The 14,290-nt window shown below is 48.5% G+C and overlaps 1 long non-coding RNA gene across 2 annotated transcripts in view; it reads left to right on the forward strand.

The window, feature by feature from the left end:
- The window catches only part of LOC106505191 (uncharacterized), a 31,176-nt gene extending 17,374 nt beyond the window's left edge, over window positions 1-13,802 (forward strand). Inside the window, exons 3-5 of one of the 2 annotated variants that reach the window (XR_002336408.2) lie at window positions 272-421; window positions 6,144-6,526; window positions 8,057-11,104. This is a non-coding gene — a long non-coding RNA (uncharacterized LOC106505191). Of the gene's footprint in view, window positions 1-271; window positions 422-6,143; window positions 6,527-8,056; window positions 11,105-11,677 lie in introns of those variants that run through there. The other variant, XR_014818081.1, reaches the window with a different exon arrangement.
- Window positions 13,803-14,290: the final 488 nt, after the last annotated feature.

Genomic DNA, 14,290 nt, shown 5'->3' on the forward strand with positions numbered 1-14,290 from the left:
TGCATCCTTCATTTGTTCCCACTGGCTGCAAGGGGGTTTTGCATTAACAGAATTATTATGCCATAACGCTCCATTTTAATTATGGCTAGTAGCAGCTGGCACCCCAGTTCAAGGCACCAGCATTCTGTTAATGACATTCAACCGGCACGCACTTGTTCCTACGCAAAGATGGGAGCGCTGTGTCAAGCTGCATGTGCCCTTCCGACTTACATGTAAGGGAGGCGGTGAGAGGGTTCAGTTTCATGATCTGTTATTTCTTGCTGCTTCCCAGGTCCTGAGAGCCTTGCAGTCTCATAAACCCACTGAAACTCACCGAGCCCGATCTGCTGACATCATTCCTACTGCTTTTCACCACCAGCCTCCCTAGACTCCCAGCAGCAGTTCTTTGGAATAAAATCAGACCACAGCAAGCTACTTACAGGTAGAAAGAACATCCAAAAATTTCATTCATTTGCTTATTTATGCCATAAAAATAATTGGACAACAAACAACCAAGAAGCAAATGTGTAGAAGGTCAGAGAGTAGTCGTAAGACTCATGAGGACGGAGTTCCCACTGTGGCTCAGCAGGTTAAGGATCTGGCGCTGCCACAAGCTGCCACGTAGTTCACAGATGCGGCTTGGATCCAGTGTTGCTGTGACTGCAGCATAGGCCTGCAGCTGCAGCTCTAATTCAGCCCCTAGCCCAGGAACTTCCATATGCTGCAGATTCGGCCCTCAAAAGAGAAAAAAAGAATCGTGAAGACGAAAAAGTTGGGTAATGGGCTAGAGACTGTTGGGCCAAGGGTAGGGTTTGCTGTTTTATGTAACTTGCTCAGAATACCTGGCTGAGAGCGTGGCACTGAGGAGCACCTCGAAGGAGGAGGACTGGGTATGGTTCATGCTGATACCTGGAGGGAAGCTGTTCCGGGCAAAGGACAATCACAAGGGGCCCAGGACAGGAACGCGCTCGGCAGGTTTGGGAAAACAAAGAGGCCGTGGCGGCCAGAGTCTTGTGAGAAAGGGGAGACTTAGGAGATGAAATCAAAGACAGAGCAGGGCCACATAACACCAGATGGTGGCCAGCGTGGGGACGTGGGCCATGGCTCAAGCTGCATGAGCAACCCATGGGGTTTCAGCAGAGGAAAGGCGTGTCACGATCACGTTTCAACAGGCTCAGGCTGCTGCTGTGTTGCAAGTGGACTCCTGGGGGCCAGGGCGAGGCAGGGAGACCAGCCAGGAGGTGTGTCCATTTGCTAAGGCCGCTATGGACTGCGTGGCTTGAACAACAGAAAGTTATTGTCTGACGTCACCTCACCTTGTACCTTCCCTTGCACCCTTCAAGTCAGTGTCCCTCCCGTCCAAACTGGTTCCCTCATGCTCCTGGCATCCCCGCACGCCCAGAGGGCTGGGTGACCCCGGGCTAGAAGGGCTCACCTGCTCATCACAAGCCAGGCTGAACAAGTGGTTACACCTACGCAGACAGCCCCGCTTGCTGCATGCTAGACGCTGCCCACACTCCCGTCCCTTCCCCAAAGCTCCATGTAAACACGACCTTCCGCTCTCCTCATTTGTCTGCCGCTTGTCTTCTCCTCCTCCTCCTCCAGACAGGAACAGGCTCTCTTGCTCACAGCCGTATCCCCTGTACCTAGAAAGCGGCTAGTCCTCAACAACAGCCCCTCAGTCAAGGGGCACCTGATGAGCAGCGGCCCACTCACCCGCCCCTCCCCATGAGCACACACCACTGGGGTGCAAGACCCATGTCCACACGTGCTAGCCTTGAACTGGCAGCTGGGAGCCACCACAGGGACCTTTCAGCCCTCACAGGCCCAGCTGGGGGCCACCAGAGAGAGCGCTGAACTGGGCAGGCCTCAGGGCATCACCATCCACAAGAAGCCCAGCCCTTTCATTGCAAAACGCCTTTTCATTTTTATTTGATTTTTAATTTTTATTTATTTATTTATTTTTGCTTTTTAGGGCCGCACCCGCGGCATATGGGGGTTCCCAGGCTAGGGGTCCCATTGGAGCTACAGCTGCCGGCCTCCACCACAGCCACAGCAATATCAGATCTGAGCCACGTCTGCGACTTACCCCACAGCTCACGGCCATGCTGGATCCTTAGCCCACTGAACGAGGATTGAAATTGCAACCTCATGGTTCCTAGTCGGATTCGTTTCTGCTGCGCCATGATAGGAACTCCCCAAAACTCCTTTTTAAATTACTTTTGCAAAAAGGGCACCAGAATTGTTCAGTCACTTCCTGCTATGGATAAATTGCATCCTCCTAAAGGGCATAGGTTGAAGTAAACCAAGATCAAAATGTGCAAATTGGCCCAAAGAAAATTCATGTCTTTTTCCTTGCTGTTGACGCCACTGAGCACACACCCTGCTGGTATACAAATAATAACCAAATAAATAAATATTGACCCTATTCATGTCTACACTTGGAGGAGTCCAACAGCTAGACAGAATGGTGACCCATTTTTAAAAATACGGTGGGCACCATGTAATTAAACCTTGTATAAAAACTCTGAAGAAAATAAAGATGTTCAATTTCTAATTTCTTCGTAGGAGATTAAATGGAAAACCAACAACTTATTATAGTAGCTGAAAACAGCCCATGGGTTTTATTAGGCAAAAAGTCATAACGCCCTTGAACTTGAGCCAAGGCAGTTGTACATGAGCCATCCCAGTTTATCCGCCTTCAATATGCAGAATTTATTTCTTTCAAGTTGAAGAATATTAGGATAAAGATGACACTTTTAACAACAAACAGATGTGCAGCTAGATCCTACTTCAACTGAACGAGACCCAGTAGAATCTTGTAACCAGTAAATTACATCACAGGAACAGCGGCCTTCCCAGGAGATGGCCAGTCCTGGGGTTTAGGTTTTAGGGGCCTTAGGCTGCATGTCTCTTTAGGGAAAACCCTCCACTACCCTGAGGTCTTTCCAGGTGTCTTCTCCCCCGCATTTTCTTTGTCTCCTGTTTCCTTCTGCTCTTCCTGTGGGAACATACATGCCCAAGCCTTCCCCATGCCCCATTCCTGCTCCCTCCCCTGCGTCTCCAGAATCTGGACTAAAAATTGGGTTTACTATTACCCTCCTTTGGGCACACATTGGTCCTCTCAAGGCACCTGCTCTGAAGTCACTAGGAAGCCCAAGAGAAAGATCTTGAGTGGTGGACCCCACACTGGTGGGGTGTGGGGCAGGGATTGCGGGCAGGTAAACTCTGCACCCCCCAACCCAGGAGGCTGCCCCCTGCTGGCCACATTGAACAGCAGGACGGCGCTGTGCTGAGAATGGCTGGTGATGGCCAGAGGGACAGGAGAAGAGAGAGGGACTGGCTTTCCGATTTGCTGCTGGGATTCGTTTGGAACAATCTAACCAGCCAAAAACACGTTTGCTATTCCCAACACTGCCCTTCTGAATACTTCATCAGCCGTTATCTTGCGGGCAGGAGGCAGCTGGACGCTTCAGTCTGGGAGGACTCTGATTTCACCCGGACACACTTGCTGAGCAGTTTCCAGGTTCAATAGGTTTACATCCCACCCACCCTTTATTTATTTATTTGTCTTTTTAGGGCCACACCCGTGACATATGGAGGTTCTCAGGCTAGGGGTCGAATTAGAGCTGCAGCTGCAGGCCTGCACCACAGCCACAGCAATGCGGGATGCTAGTCAGGTTCATTACCAAGGAGCCGGGACGGGAACACCCACCCTCCTTTTGAATGCACACATTGTAGGAGTCCCTGTTGTGGCTTAGCAGGTTGAGAACCCAACTAGTATCCATGAGGACACGGGTTCGATCCCTGGCCTCATTCAGTCGGTTAAGGATCTGGCGTTGCCCTGAGCTGTAGGTCATAGATGCAGTGTTGCTGTGGCTGTGGTGTAGGCCAGCAGCTGCAGCTCTAATTCAACCCCTAGCCTGGGAACCTCCATATGCCCAGGGTGCGGACCTAAAAAAAAAGAAGGAAAAATAAATAAATAAATAAATAAATGCACACATTGTAGGCAAAACTATAGTCACTTGCTCTTCATAATTCCTGATCAATAAGCTGATCAATGGATTAGTCCTGCTGGTCTGTGGTTTCTAAGATGTTGGCGCCTGCGTGGCAGGAAGCTGGTTTGACCTTCTCCAACAGCGGCTGTTTTCCGGGAGCAGGCAGCTAAGGCAGCTGGGAGCAGATCTGTCCATGTCCCCAACTAGCCCAGACACTGCCCATGAGATAGCCATCTGAGTTCTGAGCAGGCCGAGGTCCAGGGATGTTCACAGCCAACCCTGTGCCTGGACTCGTCCTTCCTCTGGCCCCTCCTGGGGTCCCCTAGCACAGGGACACAGACCAGAACTTTCACACACCTTCCAACAGGCGTGGCAATGGCACAGTGACGCGTCCATCATGGGAACACCCCCCGAAGGACCAAGCGATCTCCTACCCTCCTTCCCAAGGGAGGAAACAGCCAGGCAGAGAGAAGACGGCAGTGATGGCGATGAGGACTGACAGGGAAACGGGCTCCCGGAGAGGTGACTGCCAGCCGGCACCCGAGGCCGACGGGCACCACTTCTGCTCCAGCTCCTCGGGTCTTCTCCAGCCTCTGCGCCCTCAGCCCTCATTTATTTATCCATCTTGGAGGATGTGCCGGGGATCTGAGTCTTCCTGTCTCTGGACAGTGTCATTTGTTCTTCAGTCCCTGACGCTTCAGTCACCCGCCACTGGGACCTAGCTTAGGTCAGAGCCCAGGGCTCTGACCACTTGCAGGGAAAATAACCGTGGTTGGAGATAGATAATATTGGAGCTCCTTTGTGGCTCAGCTGGTTAAGAACCCAACTAGTATCCATGAAGATGCAGGTTTGATCCCTGGCCTCACTCAGTGGGTTAAGGATCTGGCATTGCCATGAGCTTTGGTGTAGGTCACAGATGCGGCTCGGATCCTGGCATTGCTGTGGCTGTGGTGCAGGCCAGTAGCTGCAGCTCCGATTTGACCCCTAGCCTGGGAACTTCCATATGCCGCAGGTGTGGCCCTAAAAAATAATAAAAATTAAAAAAAAAATAAGAGAATCTGAATGAAGTATGAACTTTCATAATAATGGATCAATATTGGTTCACCATTTGTGAAAAATATATCACACTAAATAAGACATTCAGAAAAGAGGAAACTAGGCACAGAGAACGTGGAACTCCATGTGCTATCCTTGGAATAATTCTATAAATCTAAACATTTCTAGATACAAAGTTTATTGAGGGAAAAAAAAAAAAAAGAGAGAATTTCGGCCATTGTCATAAATGGAAATTTATTAAAAGGCCAGAAGAAATCCGCGCCTGGATGTCCAAACTCTGAGCAACTGGCTGTTATTTTTCATTTAATTATTATAACAAAAGTAAGCTCGGAGGCGCCTTGAGAATTTCCTCCGAGTATTTCAGTGAGTTTGTAAAAATAGAAACAGGACTTGAAAGCATCAAGTGAATTGAAAAGCAAAAGAGTAATTTTATCACTCATTAATTCTGAACCGCAACATTAACCTAACGATGATGGTGCATTTCAGGGTATTTTTTGTCTACATTAATACCTATCAAAAATGTTCCTTTACTTCAATTATTGTCACTTGACTTTAAATGGAAATGTGTACGTACACACACACACACACACACACACACAGGTTTTAGCATTTGAGAGAGCTGTATTTTCTCTGGCATCGCTCCTGCTTCTCCACACTCAGTAGAAACTGGAGGGGGAGTGCCCATCGTGGCACAGCAGAAACAAATCCAACTAGTATCCATGAGGACAAGGGTTCAATCCTTGGCCTCACTCAGTGGAGGAGGAGAGAGGAGGGGGCCAGCTGTTTAACCCTCTGAGTGCACCGCCTGCTGGGCACATAGGTTCAACTCCTCACAAGAAAGGTAGGGTAGGTACTCCTGTACCTTAAGAAAGAGGCTTACAGAGAGGCAGAAAGATAACAGGACCCAACAACTCATAAGGAACAAAGCCAATGACCAAACCCGGGTCCACCTGGGGCCACAGCCTCTGACGCTGAAAGCAGGTCCTGCTTCATTGGCCTCAGTGTGGCTGCTTCAGTGCCACTGTTTTTGCAGAAGGATTTCTGCATCAGATCAAAAAGTCCCTTTTCTGTCCAAGGCTTTGGAAAATTGTTCCACTTTTATTTTTGCAGCTTCTGCAAGGTGCTATCAACAGGTCCTGACAGCTACCCGGAAGCCTGCATTTCCATCTGCTCCAAACTCATGCTCGAGAGAAGATTCTGGGCCTCCCGGTGACCTGACGTGGTTGAGCTGTGCAGCCTTTCTCCTTGATTCTTATTGCAAGGCATCAGCAAGACTAGCCAGTAATTACCTTCCAAGTAATTGCACAACGTCTGCATGCGTCTTGCAAACCTGGTCTGGAGCCACGTTGGTACGTGCAGAATGAGAAGTCTTTACACGACGGGATCTGCCACTGCCTGCACGGCTCCCACCACCCCCAAGGGGATGATGGGAAGATAACTGGAGGGGCCGCGCCAGAGTTTCGTTTGGTGATCACACAGGGACACAGCTCTGGGTGAGTTAGAGCCTCATGATCTTAAAAGACCTTGACATGTGTGTGTCAAACACTGTTTGTTTGAAATGTTTATTTGTTTATTTATTTCAAATTACGAAATATGATTTGAAATTTAATTATGCATCTGTCTATATGTTACATATCCAATGCAGAATTTTTTATCTGGATAGGATTATATGTTCCTAAGTACTTTATCTTTTTTATTAGTTAATGAATTTTTTTTTCTTTTTCTTTTTGCTATTTCTTTGGGCCGCTCCCGTGGCATATGGAGGTTCCTAGGCTAGGGGTCGAATCAGAGCTGTAGCCACTGGCCTATGCCAGAGCCACAGCAACGCGGGATCCGAGCCGCGTCTGCAACCTACACCACAGCTCACGGCAACGCCGGATCATTAACCCACTGAGCAAGGGCAGGGACCGAACCCGCAACCTCATGGTTCCTAGTCGGATTCGTTAACCACAGTGCCACGACGGGAACTCCTAGTTAATGAATTTTATTACATTTGTAGGTGTCCAACAATCATCACAATCAAACGTTACAGCATGTCCATCCCAAACCCTCAGTACATGCCCCCACACCCCAACCTGTCTCCTTCGGGAACCATAAGTTTTTCAAAGTCTGTGAGTCAGTATCTGTTCTGCAAAGAAGTTCAGTGTCCTTTTTTTAGATTCCACATGTAAGTGACAGCATTTGATGTTGGTGTCTCATTGTCTGACTGACTTCACTTAGCATGATAATTTCTAGGTCCATCTATGTCGCTAAAAATGCCGTTATTTCTTTCCTTTTAATGGTTGAGTAATATTCCATTGTGTATATGTACCACATCTTCTTGATCCACTCCTCTGTTAACGGACATTTAGGTTGTTTCCATGACTTGGCTATGTTTGAAATGTTTAGAATCCGTCTACAGAGAGGGTGCCAGATGTCACTGGGTTTCTAGAGAAGAATGTGGACGTGAACCATGACTGGGTACAACTAAAAGTCCCTGACAAAGGGGAGGAGGGCAGGGCGGGGGAGGCACTGCTGGCGCCATGTCTGTGGCGCTTTACAAAGCCTTGGCACTGCTGGAACTTTTAAACCTGAGGCACACACCCTTGTGACTTTTTTTTCTTTTAATGGCCGTGACTGCGGCTGATGGAAGTTCCCAGGCTAGTGGTGGAACTAGACCTGAAGCTGAGGCCTACACCACAGCCACACCAGATCTGAGCCCCATCTGTGACCTGTGCTGCAACCTGCAGCAGCACTGGACCTTTACACCACTGAGCAAGGCCAGAGACCAAACCTGCATCTTCACAGACACTATGTCAGGTTCTTAGCCCACTGAGCCACCATGGGAACACCCATTGTGACTATTTTAAGTAATATTATTAATGCCAAAAAATAAGTCGTTTCTACCTGGGGAACAGAAGGCAACCTGGGGATCGGACTTCAGGGCGTCCCCTGCTGTGAAGTGCCTCGTGTTTCTTGAAGACGGATGCTAGATAAACACCCATTTGGCTTATCTCTTACCCTGTTTCCATGTCACATTGAAGTCACCAATTATGAGCAGCCTGCTGTGGAAAGACACTCAACAGGAGAAGCATTCTGAAGCGGTGAGCTGGAGGCAAGCAGCCCTCAGAGTCCAGCCTGGCAGGAGCCAAGCTCAGCGACCACCTGCCTCTCCGTAACCACGTCCCCCTCCTCCGCCAGGAACAGAGGCAACGGGTGTGCTTATCACACTCTACACTCTCTGGCCTTCGAGGAAGAAGCCACCAGGGTCAATTCCGGCACTAAAGCAAGATGGTGCAGGAGGCCCAGGCTGACCCTTCGCCAAAGGTCAGGCAGCCCCTGGCTCTTCCTGCCTCTCTGTCAGAAAGAAGACTTTTTATGACTTTATTTTAAATCTGTTCTGTAGAAGGCTTTTCCTGGAAGAGGAGATTCTGAGGCAAAGATTGTCAGCAGTCTCGGCAGGAGCTGTCAGAACGTGGTGTTCCAATAACAGTTCTTGGCAGAGCTTGGAGCTCCCTCCTGGGGTTGGAGCTGGCTTGGCGGGAGATGAAGGGGCCTGAGGCCAGGCTGCCTGTGACCCGCATCCCGGGCAAGTGCTCTCAGCAGCACGCTTGGACCTTGGTGGGACATCAGAACCACTGCTGGTGCTGGGCGATTTCCCTCTTCTCCTACAAATAGGTCCCAAGGAGACCACTGGGACTGTTTGAAATCCACATGTTGTTTCTCCAAGGGTTCTTCCAACCCCAGAAGGATGGACCCTCCCCATGTTCCTAAAGAAGGCTTTTTTTTTTTCTTTTCTTTTCTTTTTTTTTTTTGTTTTGTTTTGTTTTGTTTTGTTTTTTAGGGCCCCACCCTCAGTATATGGAAGTTCCCAGGCTCAGGGTGGAAACTGAGCTGCAGCTACCGGCCTATACCACAGCCGCAGCAATGCCAGGCCCGAGACACGTCTGTGACCTACACCACAGCTCACGGCAAAGCCAGATTCCCGACCCACTGAATGAGGCCAGGGATTGAACCCAAATCCTCAGGGATCCCAGTCGGATTTGTTTCCACTGTGCCGCAATGGGAACTCCTTTCTTCTTCTTCTTCTTTTTTTTTAAGGCTGCATCCACAGCAGATGGAAGTTCCCGGGCTAGGGGTTGAATTGGAGCTGCAGCTGCTGGCCTACACCACAGGCACAGCAAGCTGAGTCTGAACCCCATCTATGACCTTTGCTGCAGCTTGTGGCAACACTGGACCCTTAGCCCACTGAGCAAGGCCAGAGATTCAACCCTTACAGAGACTACAGAGACTACGCTGGGTTCTTAACCTGCTGAGCCACAACAGGAACTCCCTAAAGTAAGGCTTTTAAAGTACCAGGCGAATGGTAGAAAAACCGAGTCTCTTCCAAATGAACTAAGTGCCTCAAGCAGTTTGTCTTTAGGAGCATCCTTGAAAACTCCCAACCTTTACTTTTTTTTTCTTTTTTGTCTATTTAGGGTGCACCCACATCATATGGAAGTTCCCAGGCTAGGGGTTGAATCAGAGCTACAGCCACCAGCCTACACCACAGCCACAGCCACAGCAATGGGGGATCTGAGCCACATCTGTGACCTACACCCCAGCTCACACCCAAGCTGGATCCCTGACCCACTGAGCGAGGCCAGGGATTGAACCCGCATCCTCTTGGATACTAGTTGGATTCATTTCCACTGTGCCACAACGGGAACTTCCCCAACTGTTACTTTCAAAAAAATACTACTAGAATGTTATTTTTCCTTAAGGTTTATAATCATGGGCTTCAAGTTGTTTCTTTTCCTTGTAAGACTTTGCTTGCCATGACGAGCAAGCTGACATGAGGTGATCCTCTGGCTCCAGCTGCCTAGATTCACCCAGTTGTGAGGCTCATTAGCAGTGGAATTAATGACTCTTTAAAGAATAAAACTCGTTATTTAGAGACAGTTTCAGGAACCAATGTTAAAGGCCGCTTTATTTCAAAAGGTTGAGTGTTTTCTGGAAAAAAAAATGTAAAGAAACAGACATTCTTCATCCATCCATTTATTCAATGAATAGAGTGGGTGCTGCTCTCTGGAATTCTGGGGGCACAGTGATGGGCCACACAGAGAATAATTCCTACTCTCGGGAACATAGTCTAGTGGCCGAAGACTGGCAATGAAGAAGCAAAGATGCAATCGCCTACAGCGTTAGATGGTGACAGAGAAGACGAGTCTGCAAAGGGAGGGGAAGCAGGGGAGCAGGTGGGGACCACCATCCCAACAGGGTGGCCAGGGAAGGCTTCATGCAAGAGAAGGATGCAGCCTGTGGGACCCCATGTGAGAAACAGCTGGAAAGCAGGGTCACCAGAGCCCGGGGACCGAAAGGAGTGGGGGTGGGGTGATCCGGCTGCAGGGGAATGGAGAACTTGTAAGGGCCTGGAGGCTGTTCTCTGAGTGAAAGAAGTCAGGGCAGGTGCTCGGGCTCAGAAGGAACACAATCTGTTTCAGCAGTAAAAGCATTGCTCTGGTGATAATGCCATTTGCAGCAACGTGGATGGACCTGGCGATGATTAGACTAAGTCAGACCCAGAAAGACAAATATGATATCACTGATATGTGGCATCTAAAAAAAAAAAAATGATAGAAACGAACTGATTTACAAAAGAGAAATAGACTCACAGACAAAGCCAACTTATGCTCACCACAGGGGAAGGGGGAGGAATAAATTAGGAGCATAGGGTTAACATACACACTGCCATATGCAAAACGGGTAAACAACAAGGACCTACTCTATACACAGAAAACGGCACTCAGCTACATGACAACTATCTTGTAATAAGCTGTAAGGGAAAAGAATCTGATAAAGAATAGGGGAATTGCCACAGTGGCGCATTGGGTTAAGGATCCAGCTTTGCCACAGCTGTGGTGCAGGTTGCAGCTGTGGCTTGGATTCGATCCCTAGCCAGGGAACTCCCATATGCTGAGGGTTCAGCTGAAAAAAGGGGGGAAAAAAAGGAGTAGAAGGAATAGATATATATGTGGACAACTAAATCACTTTGCTATACACGTGAAACTAGCACAACACTGTAAATCAACTACACTCTAATACAAAATAAATGAAATGAAATAACAAGTTTGCTCTAGCTACTTTTGTTTTTTCTTTTGAGCAGAGCCTGGGGTGGGGGTGTGACCATCCAGCGCTGGAAGGTGAGCTAAGAGGTTATTGCCATAATCCAGCAGCCTGAACGCTGCTGGTGATGAGCCCGGCAGGTAAAGCCTGGATGGATTCTGAAGATAGGATTTGCTGACAGATCTCTGGTGTGGATTTCCTCCTCTTATAGGGACGCCAGCTCTGTGGGATCAGGGCTCCACCTTTACGACCTCATTTAACCCTAATTCTCCTTAAGCCCTTTCTCTAATACAGTTGCAAGGGGCTTGGGGCTCCAACATATAAATGTGGGGACACAATTCAACCCAAAGCAGCAACGGGAAGCATAAAGTTGTCATTTACTGAAATAAGTCATGGGAGTAGCAAGTTTGGGGGGAAAGTGCGGGGTCGGAGGCTTAATTCGGAGATTATGCCTTTTCTATTTTTAAAATGTTAACATGTCCTTTGTTTTGTGAATGAAGGTAAGTCTAAATAGTAAGGGTTTTTTTTTGTTTTGTTTTGTTTTTCCCCCTCTTTAATAGCCTTCCTGGACAAAGTAAACAAAGTTGCTATTCCTATGTCCAAAAAAAAAAAAAAAAAAAAAAAAGAGTTGGAGGTGAGACACTTGTTCATCTAGGATGTTGGCCATAAACTGGGAATGAAGGTGACAAGTTTGGCCAGAGAGATACCCTTGGGAGACATGGCACTCCTGGTGGCCAGGAGACTGAGGAGGTTACCAGAAGGGACGAGGATCCATGACTGCCCCTGCACCCCCGTGGGGCTGGCGGTGAGGACGAACAACACCAGAGACTCCAAAGCAGCAGCCAGAGACAGAGGGGAAAACCAGGTGGTGTCCCCCAAGCCAACTGAACGCAACCGTGTAAGGAGGAGGAATTGAATGTGATAAGAGCCACGAATCGGTCAAGAAAGAGGACTAAGATTTGTGGGTTGGTGTAGCCCCACGAAGGTCCCTGGGACCCCGACATAGGTAGCCTTCATGGAGTGAAGCCTGATGGAGCAGGAGCAGGTGAGAGCAAGAGACAGCAGGCGCAGATGGTGTGGGAGGCAGCCCTTGCCTGGAGTCCTGCTGTGGATGTAGGAGGGAAACGCGGGACCCTCCCTGGAGTCAGGAGTGGATGAGGAGCGAGGACTCGGTGGTGGAAGGGAAGCATGGGCCAGAGAGGGATTCTTTTCCAGGGGAAGTCATTTACACTGATTTGTATGTTGAGGCGGGGGCGAATGACGGCGAAAACCTCTGGTGATCACTGATTAAACTTTCTCTTCTTGATTTAACAATAGACGCTGTTCTAGCCTCCCCTGCCATGACTGGGCTTGTTCAAAACCCAGATTTGCCTCTGAGGCTCCATCTGGTGCATCCTCCTTCAACCCCCTACCCCGCCCCTGTTCCTCCACTCCTTCTGCATGATGCCCCCCTTCATGAGCATTAGGGACCAGGCTGTACAGCTGCACGCTGATTCAATCCTTAAGACACTCTGTGAGAATGACAGCAGGGTGCCTAAGTCCTAAGGGCAGAAGCTGAGAACAGAGTTTAGGTCACTGTCCAAGTTCTGGAGGAGGAGAGGGGACTCAGCCCAAGAAGGCAGTTTCTGAAGCTCATGGTTCTTGTCTTTACTGACTCAGGTTCTAGTCTTTTGCTTACCAGCCCCTCCTCTCGCCAAACACTATTTGCTTCCAGCCCCTCCTCCACCCATATCAGAGCATCTTACCGCCTCGCAACAGTACTGGACATCAGTGTTGTGTATCTCTATGACTGTCCATTTCAGATATGGCCTCATTGCTAATCCTATTTTGGGAAAGAAGCATGAATCCCATCCACTGGAGCCCTTCCCTTCTTACACTGTGTTGTGCACACGAGTAAAAAGGAATTTAGTTTTCCCCACGAGCCAGTAATATTTACATCTTGCTTCTAATACAAAATATTAAGTTATAAAAATTTCACTAAATGCTAGAAAATGTTTTCTTTTAAAGGTCAGTCTTTCCTTCAGGGTAAAGCATTATCAAACACGACCCAGGATTAACTGAATGGAGCTTCCCCGCCAGGCACAAACCCTGCCCTGACCTGGGCTGACTGCACTGTCTCCAGGGACACTTTCCTTCCCACCAAGGGCACTTGCTCAGAAGCTGCCACCAATGGCTGGGGCAAAGCTGCAGTGAAGGAGAGCCTGGTCCCACTGACAACTTAATTTTGGAGTTCTAGGCTCTAGGACTGTGAGAGAATCAATTTCTGTTGCTTTAAGCCACCAAGAATGTAGTAATTTTTTTTTTTAATAGCAGCCCTAGGAAACTCATACAGCCACCAAACATTTTCATGGTTGCATACATACTATGGAATGATATGCCCTGGCTGAAAAGAATGAGATGGATCAAATATTGCTAGGAACACTCTCCTGGCACAGTGCTTTGCTTTGAGTATATAAGCTATAGCCCTATGTACATAAGAAAAAAATACCATAAGTGTGTTTAATGTGTGCACTCACTTAATGGACAGGAAAAGCTCCAGAAAGAGGCAGCAAACCTTCAACAACGCTTACCTGTGGACAGTGGGAATGGAGGGCAAAGGATTTAAAGGGAGGGGGGGTTCACTTTTTACTCCATATACAACAGCATTATTTTGACTTGTAAGGCAATAAACTTGTATGACTCTCGCGATTTTTTTTTTTGTCTTTTCTAGGGCTGTTCTGGAGGCATATGGAAGTTCCCAGGCTAGGGGTCCAATCGGAGCTGTAGCTGCCGGCCTACACCACAGCCACAGCAACTCGGGATCTGAGCTGCATCTGCAACCCACACCACAGCTCACAGCAACACTGGATCCTTAACCCACTGAGCGAGGCCAGAGATCGAACCTGCAACCTCATGGTTCCTAGTCGGATTCATTAACCACTGAGCCACGATGGGAACTCTAACTTTCGTGATTTTTAAAACCATAGCCACTTAAAAGCATTTTGATTCGTGGAAGGTCTCACAATTCAACTCACCTGAAAGGCAGCTCATCCCTAATGGGCCGGTGTCTCTCTGATTACTCTATTGGCCAGGAGTGTGGTGGTGGTGGGAAAATGCCTGGCCCCCCAGATGGGGGTCATTTCTTTGTATGAACCAGCTAGTCTGTCTCTGTTTGTCAGCAGAGCAGGACACAC

Source organism: Sus scrofa, chromosome 10 (genome assembly GCF_054392235.1).
Source record: "Sus scrofa isolate SSC_HxYL_T2T_F1_AM1 chromosome 10, Sscrofa_HxYL_maternal_Yorkshire_Landrace_v2.0, whole genome shotgun sequence".
Taxonomy (NCBI): Eukaryota; Metazoa; Chordata; class Mammalia; order Artiodactyla; family Suidae; genus Sus; species Sus scrofa.